This window comes from Musca domestica, unplaced genomic scaffold (assembly GCF_030504385.1).
Source record: "Musca domestica strain aabys unplaced genomic scaffold, Musca_domestica.polishedcontigs.V.1.1 85, whole genome shotgun sequence".
In the NCBI taxonomy this organism is placed as follows: Eukaryota; Metazoa; Arthropoda; class Insecta; order Diptera; family Muscidae; genus Musca; species Musca domestica.
Genome location: NW_026712418.1, coordinates 1,703,793 through 1,728,478, shown reverse-complemented (window position 1 = coordinate 1,728,478; position 24,686 = coordinate 1,703,793). Strand labels below are relative to the sequence as shown.

At 36.5% G+C, this 24,686-nt stretch overlaps 1 protein-coding gene across 2 annotated transcripts in view; it reads left to right on the top strand.

Annotated features, from left to right (window-relative positions):
• Positions 1 to 24,686, top strand: part of LOC101898772 (tudor and KH domain-containing protein homolog) — a 32,117-nt gene that overhangs the window by 2,489 nt on the left and 4,942 nt on the right. The window contains exon 1 of one of the 2 annotated variants that reach the window (XM_005179537.4): positions 14,523 to 15,361. The exons of the other annotated variant lie outside the window; for it this stretch is intronic. The gene's annotated coding sequence lies outside the window, so the exon portion shown is untranslated. Of the gene's footprint in view, positions 1 to 14,522; positions 15,362 to 24,686 lie in introns of those variants that run through there. 2 annotated transcript variants of the gene reach the window in all.

Sequence of the window (24,686 nt, the reverse complement as noted above, 5' to 3'; positions counted from 1 at the left end):
TTTCCATCAACACAAGATCTGTTATAAGGATGGTAGAGATCAGACCATTTGTTCTGTGGTACCTCCCCACAGAACACATAGGGTTCAAGATTTTAAAAAACAAATGCTTAGAGAAAGCGAAATAATCATACAAATCTCTTCAAATTTCACACATCCAAATATTATTGCTAAAGTAGAATCTGTTGTGAAGATGATATATATCTGCGAACCCCTTCTGATACCTTCTGTGCTGTATTTGATATATTTCCCCAAATATCGTTGTTACAGAGTGCATATTACGGCTGCGGAGGACAAAAATATCAAATCGGATGAACAATATATATGGGAGCTATAGCTATTTCTGAACCGATTTCGATTTCAATTTTGGGATACTTATTTCCAGGCTTAATTTGGTCAAAAATTCCATACAATAAAATGCAAATCAGACGAAGATGTATATGGGAGCTATATCTAAATTTTACCGGGTTTCTCCAATTTCAATGGGGTTCGTCCTTAGGCCAAAAAAAATGACTTGTGCAAAATGTCATCTGGATCGGGCATTTCAAATATAGAAAATCAAAAGGTAGCTTTAAATGGAGTTATGAAAAATATCAGAGAAAGTTTCAGCTCATTTGCTGGGATAATGTAGCAAAAACGTTTAGAACACAGAAAATCAGGTGTTTATGGGGACTATATACCAGACAAATACCAGACGTATAGAAAGTAGCAAAAGCAGACACACACTTGAATCTCTCTGTGAAAAGTTGGTAGCCCCAAGTTCCTCATTGAATGGTTTGATGTTATGCTTAAAAGCAGAATCATCAACTCTTACATTGGGGAGAATCCCGTCAGGAGATCACAGCCTGGGCAGCCATGGCATCGGCCACCAGGTGCAGCCGGTTATAGGTGTGCAAAATGTGGAGTAGTCAATCTGCTATGCCAATGCTGATCCCTTCGTGTCCCAACCTATAGCGGAATGCAACAATTCATGGTGGACATTGAAATCTGCTGGTACAGGGCGGTTATAGCCTTATGTCAGCAAATAAAGCGGTTGTGAATTTGGCAATAACCGTCTGATATTGGACTACTCCACATTTTGCACGGTAAATGAGGATGCCACCACCCGAATAAGAGGAGAGTGTTACAGTTGGCTAGATTTAACCCTTAGTGTCACGTTCTGATATATGATGGGACTTGGCAACCTGTTATTTCCCGTGGCTTAGATCATCTTCCGATAATCGTCTCCATTAGCTGATCGCCCGATTTCAAAACCTCGGAACGCCGCACTCTCCTCAACCATAGGAAAGCTCACTGACCAACCATAGGAAAGCCTAACTCTTCCGATGTTCAGGGAACGGAAAGGATTTTCCGGGACATCACGAAATCTACAGTCGCTCGCTAAATACCTGCCAGATTGGTACAGGAGCAAAATCGGAAATGTGGCAAGAACATCTGAAGTAGAACCGATATGAACGCCCAGCGTCCGAGTGTCATTTAGGAATGCGGTAACTTTTAACGGCAATTTGAGCATAGGGTCCAGGCGGAATCTTAAAGGTAATCTTGAAAAAACTATATACACCGAGAGTTAAGTATCTGACAAAAGTTCTCAACATGTCGAGGAAAATGGGCAGGACGGTCCCTCTACTGAAACCAGACAAGGATGCCAGCAAAGCCAAATCATACAAGCCAATTTCGCTTTTGTCGCCAGTAGTAAAGATTGGAGGCATCACTCCCCCCAGCATCAGAGGAGGTTATCCAGTTGTTAACCATCAACCTGGATTCTATCCACAACATAGTACCACAATAGCATTACACACCATATCCACACATATATACATCCCATTAAGATAAGCTTGAACTAGATTAGCCGAACCAAATATCTTCATTACCGCTACAACAACAATATCCACACTAATTATTCGAGGACTGAACTAGAATAGGCCGTGCCATGTCGCGCTGTTCATAGACTTTAAGGATACTATTCTGCGGCCGCGTTTGAAACGTTTGATCGCCAATTATATATGTGAACGCTAGTCGCACGTCGATTTCCGGAACAAGAAGTCCAAGCCTCGTAGAGTGAAACAGGGAGTTCCCCAAGATGGGTGATATCACAGGAACTATTTATCCTCTACCTTTCCGGAATTCCGCGCGGATGACTATGCGTACGATCATGGCGTCGGGTCCTGTCATTGATGATATATGTGTCAGGGTAAACAGCTGTATCTCGTAGTTTACAGCCTTCTTCCGTGGGAGGATTATGAAAATATCCGACTGCGGAGATGAGAGCACAGCTGAATGTGCCGGTCGATCCTTTGGGTCACATTCGCAGCAGCTATTTGCGATAAATTGAAAAGTAGCCCCAAAGCCCTCAAAGCGTTAGCCGGCAGCACTTGCCGCGGAAACTTTTGATCTCTTATATAGCGATAGTCGGTCTCTGGTTAGCTATACGGCACCAGTGTGGTCTACGAATACGAGTATAACGCATTGGAAACGTGTTCAGGCCTGCAAGAATACCTCCCAGAGAACTGAAACAGAGTGTCTCCTCGTGACTCCTGTGGACCATTTACTTGAGGAGACGAAGGTTCTTCCCTTGCGTTAGCATAATCATATGTTTTTGTTGCAGTACCTGCTTGGGTGTTATCGTGTGAGTCACCATTATATGGTGGACAAAACATCCCCACACAGTTGGGTCAGGAAGGACATACAAGATCTAGAGAGAGATGTCAAACCATATAAGAGAGAGCCTTTATATCAGAAATCCTATCAGGCAGGTCCTAATGTCATTCATACTGATGCAGTCCTCGCAGTACACCCTCAACGCGAAGGTAGACAAATGTTAAAACCTATAGATAGAATCGCATTAGTAGAAATCACACAAAACATGTGTAGCTATTACAACAAAAACTACAGTATTAATGCAGTTCTAATTTTTATTTATTTATTCAGAAAAATTTGGCCCAAGGTTAATTGTGTTAATTGTAATATCAGTAGAAATGACCTGGATTTTGACACATCCGACCGAATTCAGTCTAGAAGAAAGTACATCAAATTTAGTGAAAATCGGTTCAGATATAGCTATAGATCCTATGTATGTTTCATCCGATTTGGGTTTTTAAGTCTTTCACATGCGTAATATGCACTCCGATGTACGGGTTTGGGTCACCGTATATGTAATATTAGCCCAAATTTAATAGATTTTTTAGTCGGCCCCATCCGACTTTTGACATTGCCTTACTGGTTTTGTATATGTTTATGTGCAATAATGCAAAATATTGGTACTAGACCCACGATGTCATATATAGATTTTCCTATCTCGCCGAGCTGATTTTATCTAGCTATGTCGGTCCGTCCGTCTGTCCATGTCTATTTGTTATCACGCTACAGGTCCCGATTTCGCCCGATCCTCACGGAAGATGATCGTAAAATATTTAGGGGCTAAAAAGGTCCAAAAACTTTTCGCTTTACAGGTCCCAATTATAGACCAGTCGACACGGAATTTGGCACATCGTTAATATTTAGCGGCCGGTCAAAAACAAAAGATGACTTTTTGTCAGGACTGTATTGCATTATTTTGAAAACAAAATCGAACAAAATGGGTTTGGACTTAAAGGGGGGGGGGGGGGGGGGGGTGTGTGTCATTCTAATTTATTATAGTGTTGTGTTGTAGGGTAGCACATGGTCGATCCCGCAAAAAAAACATATAGCCTTTGCTTATATGTTTTTAAATAATAATGTGTTATTGTTTAATATACTAAAATATTGAATATTAATAATTTTGAATTTAGTTATTTTTGACGATAATTGTGAAGTAGATTCCATCATTATTTCGTTTCTCATTTTCTCAATGTTTTTGTTTTTTTTTTTTTTTCACTCAAAATTGTTGCCCTCCAAATTTTTGTTTTACCTTACCATACCAACGAATCGCTGTTCGCAAGTCATTAACATCTTTCGAATAAAAAAATATCAACTAAATTTATCTGCTCCATAAAAACATATTTATATTTTTAGTTTCGTTTGTTGTTAACTTGCCTTTTGTTTTTAAAAGCAAAATCTAGAAAAACTTAATGTGTGTCGTCTTCAGCTTTTTTTTTCCTGTGCGGCGGTGTTTTGAGTTTCTGCCAAAAAAAGAATTGTTGTTTTTTTTTTTACACAGGTCTTGCAAAAAAAGGCCGAAAGGGAAAACAAATACGTCACAGCAACGACAAAAATTCCGTGTCACATTTTTGTTAAATATACATGTGTATGTTTTAGTTTGTTGTTGCAATGTTTTATTAAAAATAAATAAGTGTGTAATTCAGTGTGTATATATACAAATGCAACTATTTTTGTTATGCTGTAACTAAGCGCGGCAGCCAAGCTAATTTCTTCGAAGAAACCCACAACAGAACACATTAACATAAGACATTTTATTTAAGTTTACAACTTATAAATGCTTAATGTGGCAATTGAAACCTACAAATTGTTATTAATATCTTGAAATTGGCCGAGAGTAATCAGAATCACACGTTTGTCCAAACCACAATGATTTATTACTTATGGTGTTGGCACAATTGCACTATCACGTGGGTATCATCGAATCGATTGAAACCGTAAATCAAATTAGACACCTTTCCGTTCCGTTTAACAAAAATGATTTTAAAAACCTGGTATTAAACCAATACATATATACAATTTCACTTAAGAAATTATTTTTATTTCTTCTAATAAAATATATGCAGGGTGAGATAAAAAAACTGCAACAAAGTCAAACGCCATAGATTTTACATTTTTGTTTTAAATTTTATTGAATGAAAGCAAAAAATGAAGGAAATAACATCAAATTTTAGAATAAGTTTCGATTTGTTCGACTGCTTGTGGGGCAAAAGGTTATTTATGCCGACCAAAGTGGAAACCTTTAAAGGCATTTTCTTAGTAAATCGATTTTCCCTCTAAAATATATGAGCCAGCTCGTAAAATCATTACTAATCACTCAATTGGGTTTCTGCAAAGTTATGCAAGAAAAATGTTTTTTTTTTTTTTAAATCTCCACTCCAAGAAGATCTCATACAGCCAGAATAAACATAGGTTTGTAAGGAAATTTAGAAGAATTTTTTACACGGGATCTTACCGTTGTTGTTGCAACAGTTCTGCCCTGTTCTACCTCTAACTCCAGATTTAAAATTCCGGCTACCCTAATAGACTGTAGCCATACAGGGTGAGATAAAAAAAAACTGCAACAAAGTCAAACGCCAAAATTTTTACAATTTTTAATTTTATTGAATGAAAGCCAAAAATGTCGGTAAAAGCATTAAATTTTAGAATAATTTCAGATTTTTTCGAATTGGTCACCTTTGACACGAATTATGGCCTTCAAACGGCCAAGGAAACCTTCACACGCTGCCCGAATGCTGCTCTGCGGTATTTTGGCCCATTCCCGGCGAAGCGTTTGCTTGAGGTGATCGACATTTTGGTATTTTTTAGTGCCAACCTTGCTTTCCAAAATACTCCAGACACAATAGTTCAACGGATTGGTATCCGGAGATTTTGGTGGCCATTGTGCGCTGGAAATGAAGCGAGGAACCTCATTTTGTAACCACTCTTGGGTGGCGGTGGTGTTCTGAGTGCGATGGTGCTGTGAGTTCTGTTGGAATGCCCAAGGTCTGCGACCAAAAAGTTTGCATGCCCAAGGCTTTAATACACCCTCCAAATATTTTCGCGATAATATTTGGCATTTATTCTGATGCCACGGTCGATTAATACTCAAGCGCCGGCCATGGTGATGGTGTGGACCGCCATAACAGCAGATGGTCGCTCTGCTGTTCTGGTAGACAACCGAAGGTGCACATTTTCAGCTGTCCTCTTTGGCAAGTAAACACGATCATTTTGTTTGTTTACAAATATCTGGACATCCAATGTTTTCTCATCGGAGAAAACCAAATTCGGAAGTTCACCACTTTCGGTCAAGCGAAGCTGCAGTGCTCTAACGATAGCCACTTGTGGTTTTCCAGCCAAATATAAAGAAATCACACTATCAAGCTTGAATTCCATCACGAATACCTTTTTTTCTGGAAAGTTCTCACCAAAATGCTTTTGTACGCTCGTAAATAATATAATGAGCTGTCACTGAAATAATTTTAACAGCGGTCGGACGAGTGGCTTAGAAATGACAGCAGCCTGAAGTTGGCTGCAGTTTTTTCATCGCGCCCTGTATATACATAAGCAGCATAAAATTCTAATTCGATTTAACGATGTCCGCTTGTCTGTTGAAATCACGATGCAGCTTACATTATTCGACGTAGGGCTTCAACATTTGGCGGAACAATTTGTACTGTGTCTAGGATGGTTGGTATGGAAAATGAGATATATCGGTCCACGTCTTGGTATAGCCGCCATATAACCTCCTGTACCTCCCGATATTCAGTATTTTGATGATTTTTGCCACATTTTCCCACGGTCTTGACTAAAAACTGGAATATGTAGGTCATTATTGGTTCTAGCTCCAGTGGCAGAACATTGTATGACGGTACCTCCCGATATTTGGTATTTTTATGATTTTTTCCACGGATTTGTCTAAAAATTGGAATTTTTATCGGCGACTTTTCAATCCTCCTATTACAACCTACCGTGTGTTTTCTGGAAATCAGTATTGAATCTGTCCCAGGCCAAAACTCAATTTATATATCGATATCTATCTATATCCGTTCAGAACAACATCATTAGTCTCGAGTAAATCAAAAGTGATATTCTAATGAACTTTGTACCCAATCAACTTGAATCAAATTTGACCATAGGTTAGCAACAGAATAAACAACAAACCGAAAAAAAATAGAAAATCGGCAAAACTAGTAACGGGTTTTTACTCAGCTAATAGTTTATAACAACAACAATAGTAACGTGAAATGATGACGCAGCTCTACCGCAACTAAATCGAATCAAACGCTAAGACGAAACAAAATAAGTCAAAGCGAGAACATCATTCGTTCCTTACTTCAAAGGCAGAAAAAAATTAAATTCATGTTTACAAATGCAAATGCCGCTGCATGGCCAAGTGAGCAACGAAAACAGCAACAACAGTAAAGTGTGTGAGAGCCGTTTTGGTTCAATACATTGATTGCTAAATTTAGTTTAATGACATAATAAAACAAAATGTACAAAATGTTTTATTTATTTACCTTTTTTCTGTCGAATATACCGTTGTTGTTGTTATTATTGCAAATAAACGAGAAAACAAAACAAATAAAATCAACTCAATTCTGGCATTGTCAGCGCGAAAAATGAACAAGATGAAACAAGCTTGCTTTGTCGTACAACATGTATACGCTAATATATATATATATATTACGACATAACGTCTTAGCGGCAAAAGTGATACGTTTGTATTCCACATGTCATATAAGTTTCGATTTTATGATGTCTGTATGTACACACATGTACATAGGTACCCTACATTGTACGGAAATGATTGTGGAAGGAATTCGATGCGTCTAATTATTGAAAATTTTGAAATAATGAATCAAAAATTGAGGAAGTCAACGGATTCTGAAAATATATTTAAAAATTGTTTATCAGGGGGAGCTTTATGACATATTGAAGGTTTTGAGTTTGTAATTAAAAGGGAAATGAAAAAATCACTTACAACCACCTTTACTATATAGGGTAAGTGCGTCTAATTTCGGCATGTCCCAGTAGTCGACATTTTTCATACTTAAACTCAAGAATGTTTATAACTAAATGTAAAAAGAAGTTTATATTAGCTTCGAATATAATGTAATCTATATTTGTATAAAATTTCGCTAAGAAAATATGATTTATTCTATAAAAATTTGCTTTTTTGTCTGTGAAGGTCATTCATCACGAACGAACCAATACACATACTTAAGAAAAACTTAGCGGAAACAACAAATTTGAAAGACCCATAACTATGCTACTATTAACAAATTTTCAAAAGAGTCTTTTTGAATCATTAAAGAACAATTTCGAACTAAAAAGTACTATTTAAACGAGAATATTTTTGTAAAATGTTTATAATTATGCAATTTTTCAATTGAAGCGAGCCCAACACAAAAATAGTCTAAAGGTGTAAATAGACCGTTCTCCAAAAGTGATATAAAATGTGTAAATCGCATGGGCTATGCGGCCAATTGACCGTTTCCGAACGTGATATAAAATGTTCTCCAAACTCGCCTTCAATAAAGCCATTTTTAGGCGTTTTTTGTGGCATGTAACACAGTCTTGTTGAAATTAAATGTCATGCAAGTCAAGCTCTTGCATTTTTGGCAAAAAAGAAGTTAGAGATCATATCGTGGTAGGCCTCACCATTCACAGTTACGTAACGTTGCGTGGTATTTTTAAATAAGTATCGTCCAAAAATCTAACCAGCCCATTAACCGCACCAAACTGTTTCTGGATGTATTGACAGCTTTTGCAATGCTTCTGGCTGATCTTCACTCCAAAATTGACAATTATTAACAGACCAAACATTTTTATAATAAAATTCAATGATTTAATTGTAGGACGACTAATGGCTAAATTTGAGACCAAACTGAAGATGTTTGAAAGTAAATCAATCTGCGTATTCTGTTTAAACCAGTATTACATATTCATATCAAATCAAGTTGTAAAGAATCGCCGACTCGTTTCTCAAGTTATGACAGATATAAGTTTTAGAAATTGTGCCCCTTTGTGGGTAACGTACCAGATGGGGTTGGCAGGTACATATATATCATTTTAATAGCAGATCTTGCGTTAGCAAAAATATTTGGATGTGTGAAATTTGAAGAGAGTTGGATACTTTTTTCGGTTTCTTTGAGCGTTTTGTTTTTCAAAAATCTTGAACCCTATGTGGGGGAGGTACCAGAAGAAATGGTCCGATCTGTACCATATTTGATCTTGTGTTGATGGAAATATTAAGATGTACTAAGTCTAAATAGAATCGGATGTTAATTTCGCATTAGCTTCATGGATATTCAAAATTTTGACCCTTTATGGGGAAGGTACCGGAAAGGGTGGACCGTTATACCAGACCTTGGATTAATAAGAATGTTGAGATGTGTGTAATTTGAATAGAACCAGATACTTATTTCAGTTTTTATGACTGTTTTGGTTAATCAAAAATTACGACCCTTTGTGTGGGAGGTACCAGAAGAAATGGTTCGATCTCTACCATATTTATAACAGGTCTTATGGTTATGGAAATATTGAGAATTGCTAAGTCTGAATGGAATTGGATGGTAATTTCGTATCGATTAAGCTACAGTGATATTCAAAATGTTGACTCTTTGTGGGGAAGGTACCAGAAGGTGTGAACCGATATATTGCATCCTCACACCAGACCTTGGGTTAATAAAAATATTGTGATGTTTGTAATTTAAAGACAATCGGACACTTACATCATATTTTATAAGAGTTATAATTATTCAAAATGTTGACCCTTTGTGGGGGAGGTACTTGATGGAGTGGAGCTATTTTCGCACCTGACCCAGTACTGATGCAAATATTAGGATTTGCAAAGTTGGAGCAAAATCGGATTATTGTTTCTCTTTCTGTGCAGAAAATATATTGTTTTGAAAATTTCGATCTTTTGTGAGGAAGATATCAGAAGGAGTTGACCGATATAGCCCATCTCCGAACTCGATCTAAGTTTGACAAAAATATTAAGATGTACCAAGATATCAGATACTCCCTTCAAGAGTTATCGTACGCACCAGCCAGCCAGACAGACGGACGGACGGACGAACATCGCTAGACCGACTCCAAATGTCCTGAAACGGATTTGGTCCAAAGATACCTAGGGTCTAAAACCGTTATTTCGTTATTTAAAATTATAGCGTTTGACTTTATTGCAGTTTTTTTATCTCACCCTGTACATGTCCGTCCATAACATGGCCTAAATAACGACCATATAATTTACTCTACATAAGTTCTCAATATAAATGTGTACTTATCTGTTCTACAATACAGTATTTTTTGCTTACCTGCACAATCAAAAATTGCACGACATCTTGTGCAGCAATGCCCAAAATGCAGGTAGCTTCATTGCATTTATCTGCACAATGAAGCAGGTATCTTTAATTTTACTTACGTGCACAAAAAGTGCAGTTATCTTTAATTTTCTATTCGTGCACAACAAAGCAGCAGCATAACTATCTTTTAGTGTGGGAGAGGAAGCGAGAATATGTTTTTAATGCATGCTCTTTTCTTGTGTTGTTATTGTTTTTGCGAATACAAAAACAAAAACGAAGTGGTAGTTTTTAGTGTCTTTTTTGAGTTTGCAAAAAATTTTCTTGTGCAGATAAATACAACTTTTGTAACCAAATTAAAAAAAAAAATACCAAATTTTCGAGGCAGGAATGTCCAATGTGCAGCTATCGATTGGGTACTTAAATACAATTCAAATAAAGGGATTCAGAAAAAAATGGCATAAAAAAAGTTTTTTAGTCTGCAAAGGCCAATGCGCAGCTAATGTTGATGCAGGTAAATAGAAACCACTGTACATGCATAGTGTTTTGAGTATCGACCAGCCCGACTTTTGACCTTTCTTTACGTTTTTTGGACGTACATATGTAGGGTAAAAATTATTCGTTTAAAATTTAATCCACACTTATTAATTGTTTGGCAAGTACGCTAATTCATTCGATGCCAGCCAACCAACAACACTTGAAAATACTTAAGCTTCGTTTATGAAACTTCTTGGAAATCCTATAGCTAGACTGTAATTGAATCCCCCTTCCATCACATAAGCATTTCATATTCGCTTCGAAGATGCTGGGCATCAAAGCAATTTAAAGAAAACACAACAAATCGATTTTGTTTATTCAGAATGCTGATGAATGCAATTAAGAAAACTAAATATTTTTGTATCCGTTTTCTACATTTAAATATTTTGTGTGTTAGCTATCTGAGCCTCACTTTTCAGTTCTTGGCAGAAAAATGTCTAGATTCTGTGAGAGTAAAGAATACCAAGACAAATTTGTTTTGATGGCTTAAATGCAAAACAAAAAATCAAATGCTATCCAAGAAAAATTAACATGAAAATTCCGTGGTAATTTAACGAACATAAGATAGTGCGCATTAGTGGAGTTTTCGTTTTAAAGGAGTCGCGGCAATAAAAAACCTAAGTGCATTTGTCAAATGTACATACATAATTAGTTCCAAAGATAAAAATCCGATACACTTCTTATCGACGAAAACGAACATTTAAATTGACTGTTGTGTTAACAACCAAAACTGTTGAGTGGAATAGATTTATTTATCATTTTTATGGGAAATATCTATCAATCAACACCATCAAAACCATTGTTGATATCATAAGTCGAAAATAAATTCAAAAGTGTTCATCGAAACCCGAAATTATTCAAATCTTCTCCTCCTGAAATAAAGTCGTTATACCGGTGTGGCGACGATACACATACTCCGAAAAACTAAATCGACACACGACACGGCTAGTAAATGCAAATGGGGAGACATGTGTAAGCAAAGCAATTTGTGTGTATGTCGCATAATACAAACAGCACAGTGAGTTGGAATCTGTATTTTTGAACCAGTTATAAAAATGGAAGCAGTAAGGAAAATTCATAAGTCGGCAGAATAAACCCAAAATCGGATTAAGGATATATATGGGAACTATACCCAAATCTTAGCCGTTCTCTATAAATTTTGGCAAATATATTTCCGAGCTCTATAAGATATCTGGTACCAAATATAATTGTTGTCGAATGCACATTACTAATGTGGGTGCTGTAGCTATATCTGAACCGATTTCCACCAAATTAAATGTACCTGCTTCTAGACTGAATTCGGTTGGATGTGCCAAAATTCAAGTCATTTGGACTGATATTGCCCAACGGCTTGAAGATATATTTGGTAGCTATATCCAAATTTGAATCGATCTTGATACAAATTGCCAGATGTATTTTTGGGCTGTATCTGATATTTGATACCTAGTTTGGTCGGATATACCAAAATTCAGGACTTTTTGACAGATATTGGTTATTTGGTGCACAATTAACCTGAAATCGGTTGAACATGTATATGGGAGCTATATCCAACTCTGAACCGATCTTGATAGAGAGGTATTTCCGAGCTCTATAAGATATCTGGTACCAAATATCATTGTTGTCGAATGCTTATTACTAATGTGGGTGCTATAGCTATATCTGAACCGATTTCCACCAAATTAAATGTACCTGCTTCTAGACTGAATTCGGTCGGATGTGCCAAAATTCAGGTCATTCGGACTGATATTGCCTAACGGCTTGAAGATATATTTGGAAGCTATATCCAAATTTGAATCGATCTTGATACAAATTGCCAGAGGTATTTCTGGGCTGTATCTGATATTTGATACCTAGTTTGGTCGGATATACCAAAATTCAGGACTTTTTGACAGATATTGGTCATTTGGTGCACAATTAATCCGAAATCGGTTGAACGTGTATATGGGAGCTATATCCAACTCTGAACCGATCTTGATAAAATTTGACAGAGGTATTTCCGAGCTCTATAAGGTATCTGGTACCAAATATCATTGTTATCGAATGTATATTACGAATGTGAGAGGACTTAAAGACCAAATCGGATGAAACATATATATGGGAGCTATGGCTATATCTGAACCGATTTCCACCAAATTAAATGTACCTGGTTCTAGACTAAATTCGGTCGGATGTGCCAAAATTCAGGTCATTTGGACTGATATTAAGCCGAAATCGGTTGAAGTGGTATATATGGCAGCTATATCCAAATCTGAACCGATCTGGATACAATTTGGCAGAGGTATATTCTGGGCTCTATCTGACATATGGTACCTAGTTCGGTCGAATGTACCAAAATTCAGGACTTTTTGACCGATATTGGCCATTTGGTGCACAATTAACCCGAAATCGGTTTAAGACATACAGGGTTGCCCATATTCGACGGACCCATGACTCTTTGGGCCCAGTCCAATCGACGAGGCTTGTCCGCAGGCAACATTCTTTGCGTCAATTGAATTTTGTACGGGAACAAATGCAAATCTTGGGGACCTCTCAACACTGGCTCGTACGGCAGCGATATTCTCGGCCCATCGCCTTGGTCGACTTTTATATGGCCTCTTCGGATTAGAAAGAGCCTTACCAGTCGAAAATGGTGTTCTTAGAAGGCGCACTTCTCACATTTTTTAATGTTTTAAAAGCACGTTGAGTTTTCACAATTGACTTCTTCTGTTGAATGTAAATTTCAACTATTTCAGAGCGCTTGCGTGGCGTGTATTGGTTCATGGTAAAAATCTGCTTGGACTGACGCTTTAAACGCGGTATGTCATTAAGCGATGTGACATCTCTGTCAAAAATTATGGCGTTGCCAGATGGGTCCGTCGAATATGGGCAACTCTGTATATAGAAGCTATATCCAAATCCGAGCCGATCTTGGGAGGTACCGATATTCGGTATTTTGATGATTTTCGCCACATTTTTCCACGGATTTGTCTAAAAATTGGTATGTTAGGTCATAATGGGTTCTAGTTGCGGTGGCGGAACATTGTCTGTATAGGTACATATTTTCGTATAGCCCCATGTAACGGTACCTCCCGATATTGAGTATTTTCATTATTTTTGCATTTTTTTTGCACGGATTTCTCTAAAAATTGGTAATAATCATAATGGGTTCTAGCTGTAGCGCAACATTGTATGTATAGGTCCACGTTTTGTATAGCCACACATAATGGTACCTCCCGATATTCAGTATTTTTGATAACTTTTGCCGCATTTTTCCACGGATTTCTTTCAAAATTGGTATATGTTGGTCATAATAGGTTCTAGTTCCAGTGGCGAAACATTGAATATATCGGTCCATGTTTTCCTATATCCGCCCATATAATGGCACCCACATTTACCCACGAAATTGTTTCAAATTCGGTATTTAAGAAGATTTGGTAGATGACAATCCTTGAAGTATGAAATTGTCTATAGAGGTTCCCGTTTTGGTATGGCCCCCATACAACGGCCTCACCCACTTTATGGTTTTATGAAACACGTTTGAATTCAGATACTTTTATATAAAAATGTTCTCTTTACCCAAAGGCCTGGCCGAGCTTTTACTTGTTTGTTGATAACTAGAATTATGTAGGCTATTATATATCTGGTCTTGCCCGCCGCTGATATTTTGCTTGAATACTGCACGAATCTTCGATTTTCTCTTATTTCCGCACACTGTGATCCACAAAAACTAAGAGAGAGAGAGAGAGAGAGAGAGAGAGGGTAAACAAGGAGACCCTGTTGTAGCCGGTTTTTTTTCGTTCATATGACAGCAAAAGCAAAAAAAAATACATCATACAACTGAAAAGATGTGCCTTAAGAACATGTCCGTCTGTCTGACTTAACACAAGTCCAGCAAGGGAAAGGAACGAGCGAACGTCGTGCCGACTTAATCGCTAACTTGTTTTTTTTGTTTATTTTGTCTCCATTTAACAACAAATTCTCATTCTCTGAGAATGGCCATTTACTAACTGTCGTTTAATGAAATAAAAAGCCAAGAAAATGTGAGAGTAAATGGAAAGACAAAACCAAAAACAAACAAACAAAAATAATAAAACCAAAAACACTTGTTAGTCAAACACTGTCGCTGTAGTGTGGTACTACGACCACGATTGGTTCGGGTCGTATAGCTGAGAATATTTTTTTGAGGTGGTTTTTAGTTGACATTCATTAGCGGTAACGAAAGCAGTGCAACAAATGATTTGCTTATAAAAATTGGCCAACAAAAATAAACGCGAAATAAAAACAACAAAACATAAATCATTTTCAATACCAAAAAAAAAAGTGAAATACAAAACAAAGTCTAAATTAAAAGAAAAAAATCAAGATTTATTGCAAATTTGCATTGACAACGACTACGACGATCTCCATAAGAAAAAATACAGAAAATAAGAGAAAAAAAAACAAACGAAGCCAATAAAATTGTATGAAATCATCGGAGAAAAAAAAAATTAAAACAAAAATAGCTCCCCCCAATAAATTTTTGTGATAAATATTTTTAATTGTTATCAAACAAGAAATTCAAAAAAAGGGAAAAATCTTAAAAAAAATCCGAAATTCTTAATGTATAGCGGCGGCGTGTCTGTAATTAAAAACACAGCAATTCATTCAACCCCAGATGTGTATGCATAATCCATATGTTCGTTATAAGAGAACATTTTGGTTTTTATGTAATTTTCTTTGGTTGAAATATCAAAACGCTTTCGGTTAGAAAAAAAGACATCATCACCCAAAAACAGCAGCAGCAGAAGCAAAAGCAGCGACATTAACGCCAATACCATTTTTGTTTTCAAAAATAAAACAATTTTGTTTTTCGCCGTTGTGAAACACCCCCACAGTTCCACCGATTTTGGTTTTTTGTGCACATCATAGGTGGCCAGCAAACATCAAAGGTTCGTACCACACCGCACTACACTCAATTACAATTTTACACAATTTCGTTTAACAGAAGGTTCTTCTCCTCCATTTAAAAAAAAATTACCGACTTTTGTCATAAAACAAACTAATTAAGAAACAACAACAACCACAACAATAACAATAACATCCATTATTGCGTTCATTATCAAGGTCGTACGTCGTCTATAAATCCACTGAATAAGCAATGAGGCAGAACTGTTTTAACATTTTTTTTGGGGCGAATAAACAGAAATTGTGATGCATGGGTTAAAAGATTAGAGCGTATCTTATTGAGGGGAAAACTCTACTAGTATGTACATACAAACATTCATGATCACCGTTAGCTGCAATTTGACATTTCGGATTAGAACCGATTTCTCCCCACAAAAAAAGTTTCAAAGTGTAACGTGCTATAGCGCCCATATTAAAACACCTCACTGATTTTTACACCCTACACCACATAGTGGTAAGGGTCTTATGACTTTGTGCATTTGTTTGTAGCATGGCGAAAGAAGCGAGATAGGCCCATAGTTACTTTTGAGGATCTTCATAGAATCACTTTTTGAGTAGATTTATGCATGTCAGTCCGTCGGTCCATGATTTCTTGTGAACTAAATGCATGTCGCATTTATTATCCGATTGAGATAACATTTTTTGTTGGCCCAAGGACGAAACCTATTGAAATTGGTGAGAATCGGATCAGATTTAGATATAGCTCCTATATATATATATTTAACCGATTTCGGGTTAATTGTGCACCAAATGACCAATATCAGTCCAAATTACCTGAATTTTGGCACATCCGACCGAATTCAGTCTTGAAGCAAGTACATTAAATTTGGTGAAAATCGGTTCAGATATAGCTATAGCTCCCATATATATGTTTCATCCGATTTGAGGTTTTAGTCCCTTACATGCGTATTATGCACTCCACAAGAATGACATTTGGTATCAGATACAGCCCAGAAATATCTCTGCCAAATTTTATTAAGATCGGTTCAGATTTGGATATAGCTTCCATATATATCTTCAACCGATTTCGGGTTAATTGTGCACCAAATGACCAATATCAGTCCAAATGACCTGAATTTTGGCACATCCGACCGAGTTCCGTCTAGAAGCAATTATATCGAGTCCGGAGAAAATCGGCTATAGGTGCCATATATATCTCCAACCGATTTCGGGTTAATATCTGTCAAAAATTTGTACATTTTTATACATCCGACCTAATTCTGTCTAGAAGCAACTACATCAAATTTGGAGAAAATCGTCCCAGATAAAGCTATAGCTTCCATATGTATGTTTCATCCGATTTGGTGTTTTAGTACTTTACATGCGTAATATGCTTTCGACAACAATGATATTTGGTATCTTATAGAGCTCGGAAATACATTTGCAATAAAGAGGGGATTTTGGAAATTTGTGCTACAACTGCACCAGATGTACTAACTATTACTATTTTTGCTACAATTTGGTATTGGGTGAACAGATTGTGCTTGAAATCTGAAATTTGATATTGGGGCCACAATGGTTTGGAAATGTGTCCTATATTTGTATGGAAAGTACTAAATGGTACTAAATTTGGTATTGGGTGAAGGGGTAGAGATTTGGAGGTGGGTTTGGAAAGGCGTACTATAGTTGTTCGAAGAAGTACTAAATTGGCTATTGGCTGAAAGGATAGAGCTGGAATATGGAATGGTTTTGCAAATGAGTATCAAAATGTTATGAAATGCACTATATAGAGTATTGTGGGGTGAAGGGATAGATCTGGAATCCCAAAATTTGCTTGTTTGCGATCTGGGATTGAGATATGAAGGTGGTTTTAGAAATGCATTCTATAATTGTTCGAAAAATACTAATTAGAACTAAATTTGGTATTGGGTGAAGGGATAGTAATTTGTGGATCTAGATGTCGATTGTTTTGGATATGCATACTAAATGTTACTAAACTTGGTATTGGTTTGAAGAAATAGAGAAGATATTCTGAAATTTGATATTTAGGCCACTTTTGGTTTCTGTGGTATTTATCTGGAGATGTTGAAATAGTTTTGGACCGAAAAATTGGATGTGGGCCCATTGTACACTGGTTTTATTAATATTCTCCTCGATAAACTTCAAAATGAAATTTTTTAAGGATTTTTTTTTTGGTGTGAAAGGTAAACTTTTTCCTATTATTCTTTCCGAAAAAGGAAATTTTGTATACATTTTTTTCAAAAGAAACAAATTGTGCATTTTGAGTACTAAAAAGGCCTAACACGGACTGTTGGAACGAATCTAAATTTTTAAGGTGGACTTTTCGCTCACGAAGTAGCGGGCACATACTAGTATATATATATGTTCTTCAGAACTCCCATTAGCACGGCAGTGGCGGTAAATATTGGGACATTTCAAAGAAGATTTGCATGGTCTCGTGGGTCCGGCCAAAAACAAAATAGCGCTTTTGTACGACTGTATGGCACTAATTCAAAAACGAAATGGATCAAATACATACATATGCATACTAAGTAATGATTTTTTCCGAAAAATATTGCTATGAGGATTGGATATATAGACATTATTTATAACTCCTTACAATCGTCAATTAGAGAATGAACCTTTATATTTGAAATTATTTTTTAAGTAGTCCTATTATGTATCCCTATATCTTGAGGGATTCTTTCATCCAAGCCAAAAGGGTTTCAGATTTACTGCGCTTACTTGTTTAAACTATATTCGTATTAAGAAAAACTAAAACTTTCTCTATTTGGTCCTTGAAGGATTCTATACAACTTTATATTAAAATTAAAAATATCCATTTAAAATTAAATATTGTTATGTCCGTGCGAACACCCCGACTTTTAACTAGCTGTTTAATAAATCACTCTTAAATATTTCAAATGTACCGAAAGACCACGGAATTTGTTTATAATTAAATGACTAGATTTTAATTCACTTATTTCCTCAATAGCCCACCGTGAAGTGTCTGAATATTCCGTGAAGAATTTCAATGCATCTCTTTTTGTGAATTTGTTTTAGAAAAATGAACTCAGCTTGTTTTTGTAGTATTTGTATAATTACGTACCTACCTACTGACCACCGGCCACTAAACACTAAATAAAATTCCGTTTGTTTTTATTATTAAGACAACCTTGAGATTTTTAACGTTTGGTTTTTTTTTTATTTGCCATTTGACTTCATAAACAAATGAAATGTTTAGGGGATTTTTGGTTTATTTACTTTTTTGCAAAAAAAATACGTGATGCGAATGAAAGTGGATGCATGGAACAAGGACGGAAAAGGAAAGCATGATTCATATTTGCAAAGTGTTTTCGCATGCCGTTTTAATTATCCACAAATTTGTTATGGCTTACAGCACCATGTGGAGAGGCTGAACCATTCAGCCACTTTGAGATATACTGTAGCTATAGATCTCGTGGAGGGAGTTGAATAGGCATAGCAGGGCATTTAGAATAATGTAGAGTGGTTTACCGGCATGTTTCGCATGCAGTGCAGTCTTTCGGAACTTTGTTATCCAATTCAGATGAAATTTTCCAAACAATATTTGTTTGGCCCAAGGATGGACCCAATTGAAATTGGTGAGAACTGGTTTAAATTTAGATATAGCTCCCATATATATCTTCAACCGATTTCGGGCTAATTGTGCCCTAAATGGCCAATAGCAGTCCAAATGTCCTGAAATTTGGCACTTCAAACAGAATTCAGCATAGAAGCAAGAACATCAATTTGAAAATCGGTTCAGATATACCTATAGCTCCCATATATATGTTTCATCCGATTTGGTAGTCCCTCACATTCGTAATATGCACTCCACAAGAATGATATTTGGTACCTGATATCTTTTAGAGCTCGGAAACACCATTGTCAAATTTTATCGAGATCGGCTAAGATTTGGATACAGCTCCCATATATATCCTTTATCCGATTTCAGTTTTGTTGTGCAAATAATGGCTAATATCAACCCAAATGAACTGAATCTTGGCAATTCCGACTGAATTTATTATGGAAACAAGTACTTTAAATTTGGTGAAAATCGGTTCGGGTATAGCTATAGCTCTCGTATATGAGGGTTATACCAATACGTGAGGGCACATATTGATATTGAAAGTTTTGAAAGTGATATGGCAAGCAAATATAACTATTTTCAGATATTCTCTGCGTACTTAATATATTGTAATAATTTGTACGAAATTTTATTGAGCTTTGCCTTTTTGTCTAAAATTTCAGTAAATTAGAATAAATCGACTATTTTGTTCTGACATTTTGTAGAGACATATTTCAATTTCCCTATCAAATTGAGAGTTTATAATAAATGTTGTATTTTTACTTTTAAAAATTTTTTGATAAAATTAAAAAAGTAGCTTTTTTTAGGAAAAATTAATGAGGTATTAAATTTCAAAGACACCCATTTGAAATTTAAAAGCAATCACCATTAAAATCCATTTCGAATCACTGTTACATCGTTAAACGTCAATGAGATCATATCCATTTCCCTTTTCTATATACATTCGTATTTAACAAAATTCTAATTTCATTTGATATTTCATCTTTATTTTTTACTTAATTTTTTTTATTGTTTTTCCTTTTTAATTCAAAACATACGATTATCAATATCTGGCGCCTAAAGATCTATAGTGTGTACAGAATTGTTTTTCCTAAATCTTATCTCTCTCTCTCTTCCTCTCTCTCTCAATAGTAGCTCAAATCACATGCACACGTGAGAAAGAGTATTATCTTTCGTTTATAATGTTCTAGTATTAAAAATATAAATGAATGACTTGTATAGACAAAATAAATCTTTATTTACGGTATTCTTTTTTTTTTTTTTTTGTTAGTACATAGCCACAAAAGATAATTTTAATGTGGCTCTTGTGATTCAGAAACAAACAAAAAATCGGTAAGGAAAAGTCAAAAGTCGGGTGGGGCCGACTATATGATACCCTTCACCACTATGCATATTTAGTACAGCTCCCATAACAAAAGAATTTATTTGAATACCACCTACCAACACTTGGCTTTAGGACAGTTTCAGTTTGGTTTCAAAGGGAACTAATATATGGGAGGCATATCCAATTCGAATGTGATTTTTACTAAATTTGATTACCAAATAACATTGCTATAGAGTGCATGATATCACTTCTAGAAGGATTATATTAAAATCATATATATATATATATATATATATATATATATATATATATCGGAGTCGAGTTTCACGAAATGGAGCTATATCTAAATTTGAACCGATTCTCACCAATTTCGTCCTTGGGCCAAACAAATATTGTTTGGAAAATTTCATCTCAATCGGATAATAAATGCGATCTGCATTTTGTCCACGAGAATACATGGAGAGACGAACAGAAAGTGATTCTATGAAGATCCACAGGAGTAACTATGGGTCTATCTAGATTCCTTCTCCATGTTACAAACAAATGTTAAGGTATAAAAACATAACTACAGCGAGAGTAAAACATTATGGAATATCTTTTTTTCATATCTTTGTGAAAAAAAAAAACAATTTGCTTCCTGCATAGCCTATTATAAAAGGCGCTTTCCTTGTATACATTTATTTTTTAACTCACTGTATTTTTTCAACTCACTCAATGTATGACAAATAATCATTCGCACATATAGCAGCTATTTTAATCCATTTCGAAAAATTTATAAATATATATTTTTTGTACCGTCTTTTCCACCAAAGACATATGACAATATTTCTCTTTCAATTTTGCGCGCGTACAAACATGACCTTCATCAATTGGAATTTGAACTTGAATAAAGGGAAAGAACAATAATCTCTTCTGTTTGCAATATTTTTACTTTGCTACATTGTTATTTCACTTTCGGCTTAACATTTTTTTAAATGAATTTACACGTGTGGGTGAAAGAGAATGCGTGATGTTTTGTTTTCTTTTTCCTTCATAATTATGCTGATTAAAAAAAAATTGAAAAATTGATAAGATTACAGCCAATGGTATTTTGTATGATGATTTGCGATGGAATTGTTTTTCAAATTAGGTGATATTTTATTTTTAAATCACAGTGACACCTTCATTCATTAAAAACATTCTTGCAATAAAACTAATTGATTAAATTATTTCTTTGAATCTCAAGTGATTTTTAAAGTTTATATTAGTTGAGATTGTTTATTGAAAATAAACCGAAAAACTTGACCTCTAAATGGTAGCTCTAGTATAACATCATCCTATATTGACAGCCAAAACTATTTTGTTTTCTTTGTGCGAAGGGCCAGCTCTGTTCTAGACAGATTTGAAAATCAAATCTTTTTGTGCTCAACAGATGGTGTAAGAACGGGGGTCAACGGGGTCTACAAAATTTGTAGATCATGTGAAGTGTTGCAACATTAGAACCGATATGAATAAGCTGTGGGTAACGCGAACCTTGGAAAAAAGGATGACCTCAGTCACTTTTATTATTTGTGATCACTTTTTGAAGCATGAATTATCGGAAACTTTAAAATGGCCATAACTCCTTAAATATTGAGTTTTCGGCGTTTTTAGTTATTATTTGTGATCACTTTTTTAAGCATGAGTATTTTAACCGACAATTTGTCGAGCATCCCGAGAGAGACAGGGCGAAGCGAAAAGTACTACATCGTATCAAATATCTTCCCTCCGAGGAGGAACCATCACAATTTACGATGGGTGATGGGTTGCAAATATCATCCCGAACGCTAAGTCATCCAAAGCGTTGGACCCAGACGTAATGTCAATGGTAATGCTGAAACAGCTGGATACGCCGGGAGTCGAGTACCTAACAGAAGTTCTCAACCTATCGCTAGCCACCCACATAGTTCCCGAAGCCTGGAAAATGAGCCAGATGGTCCCGCTTTTAACCCAGGCAAGGATGCCAACAAAGGCGAATCGTACAGGCCGATTTCGCTTTTGTCGCCAGTAGCTAAGACTCTCGAAGATTTACTCCTCCCAAGCGTTAGAGGAAGCTTTCCAATTGCCAATCATCAGCACAACATAGCACCACAGCAGCATTACTCGCCATTTGCACACATATTATTAGAGGATTGAACCAGAACACACCGTGTAACAGAAAAGTGTCGGTAGCCCTTGACCTATCAAAGGCATTTGATACGGTCAATCATCCCATACTGTTTGAGGACGTGCAGAGAACTACCCTCCGGCCAATTTTGAAACGTTGGACCACGAACTACCCAAGATTCTAGGAGTCACAATCGACAGCATATTCAAGTCGTTCGTGCAAGCCAGAGTCATCCCAACCATCATATGGTGGATACAACTCCCCCAACCAGGCGTGTCATGAAGGACATACACGATCTACAGAGGGATGTCCAACGCTGTAAGAGAGAACCTCTAGATGATCAAGAAGCTTATCAGGCAGGTCTGAGTGGCATTCATACCGAACAATCGCCGATGCTATCAGCAATTACAGGATGAATGATGTCCTCGGAGTCCACCCCATCCATTGCAGCTGAAGAACGTCAGCTGCCTAGACAAACCAGGATAGTTTTTGGTGCAATTACGTTCAGGATGGTGAAGTCGTCTCAATTCGTTTGACGATGATGTGCGTGACGTTTGCCCGGCGCGTGATGCGAAATTAACATTAACACAAGATATGTTATAAAGATGGTAGAGATCGGACCATGCCTTCTGGTACCTCCCCCATAAAGGGTCAAAGTTTTGAATGACGAAAACGAACAAAAAATCCAAAATTAGCATCCGGTTCTCTTCAAATTACACACATCACAACATTTTTATTTGCCCAAGTTTTGGTGTGAAGATGGGATATATCGGTCCACTCCTTCTGGTACCTCCCCCACAAAGTTCAAAATTTTAAGTATCCATGAAGCTCATAAAACGCGAAATTAACATCCGATTCCATTCAGACTTGACACATCTCAGTATTTCCATCAACCCAAGAATAGTTATAAGGATGATAGAGATCGCACCATTTCTTCTGGTACCTCCCCCACATATGGTTTAAGATTTTGTAAAAAAAACGCTCATAGAAAGCGAACTAAGCAGCCAAATCCATCCATCTCCACACATTTCCCGCATACAACATTTTTGCTAACACAAGATATGTTGTGAAGATGATATTTTATTTTGTAATCCTTCTTGGGTGGCGCGTGCTGAGTGCGATGGTGCTGAGTCCTGTTGGAATGTCTAAGGTCTGCGGCCAAAATGTTTGCGTGCTCAAGGCTTTAATACACCCTCCAGAATTTTTTCGCGATAATATTCGACATTTATTCTGATGTCATGGTCGATTATTACGAGCGGAGAGCGACAATCGGCTGTTATGGCGGCACATATCATCACCATGGCCGGCGCTTGAGTTCTGGTGGCCAACCGAAGGTGCACATTTTCAGCTGACCTCTTTGGCAAGTAAACACGATCATTTTGTTTGTTTACAAACTGCTAGACAACGAATGTTTTCTCATCGGAGAAAACCAAATTCGATTCGGCAGTTCACCACTTTCGGCCAAGCGAACCAACTCTTTAGCTCTTTTGGGCCTATTTTCTTTCTGTTGCGGGGTAAGTTCTTGCACTTTTTGGAATTTCAATGGCTTTACCCCGAACTCGTTTTTCAAAATTTGCCGAATGGAATATTGTGATATGCTCAGCTCACGATATGCTCGGCCACTGCGACGCGGGTTTTGATCAAGTCGCTTCTTTACTTTTCGAACCAATTTTGCTGATGTTGCTGTTTTCTTTCGGCCACTTTCTTGACGTTGGGCTACGCTACCCGTATCACGGTAACGAGCGATGGTACGAGACACAAAAGATTTATTCACATTTAAATGCTGGAGTGCTCTAACGATAGCCACTTGTGGTTTTCCAGCCAAATATAAAGAAATCACACTATCACGCTTGAATTCCATCACGAATAACTTTTTTCTGAAAAATTCTCACCAAAATGCTTTTGTACGCTTGTAAACAATATAATGAGCTGTCGCGGGAATAATTTTAACAGCTGTCGGACGAGTGGCTTAGAAATGACAGCAGTCTGAAGTTGGTTGCAGTTTTTCATCTCACCCTTTAAGTAATTTATTGGAATTTATGATTTCTCATAAAATTAGATATAAATGTTCGATATCCTTCAAATGTAGCACATACCACTATATTTATCTGTACTAGATGAAGTATGAAAATGGAATACTTCGGTCCGCTATATCTGTTACCTCACGCATATTTCCACATTTTCCAAAAAATTAAATTACAGGAAGTAGTCAATATAGTCCAAATCTGTCACGTTGTAATACTTATATCAGTCTTAGGTCAGATACGAATTGGTCATTATTGGCCAACTGCTTCGCAACCTCCACCATAA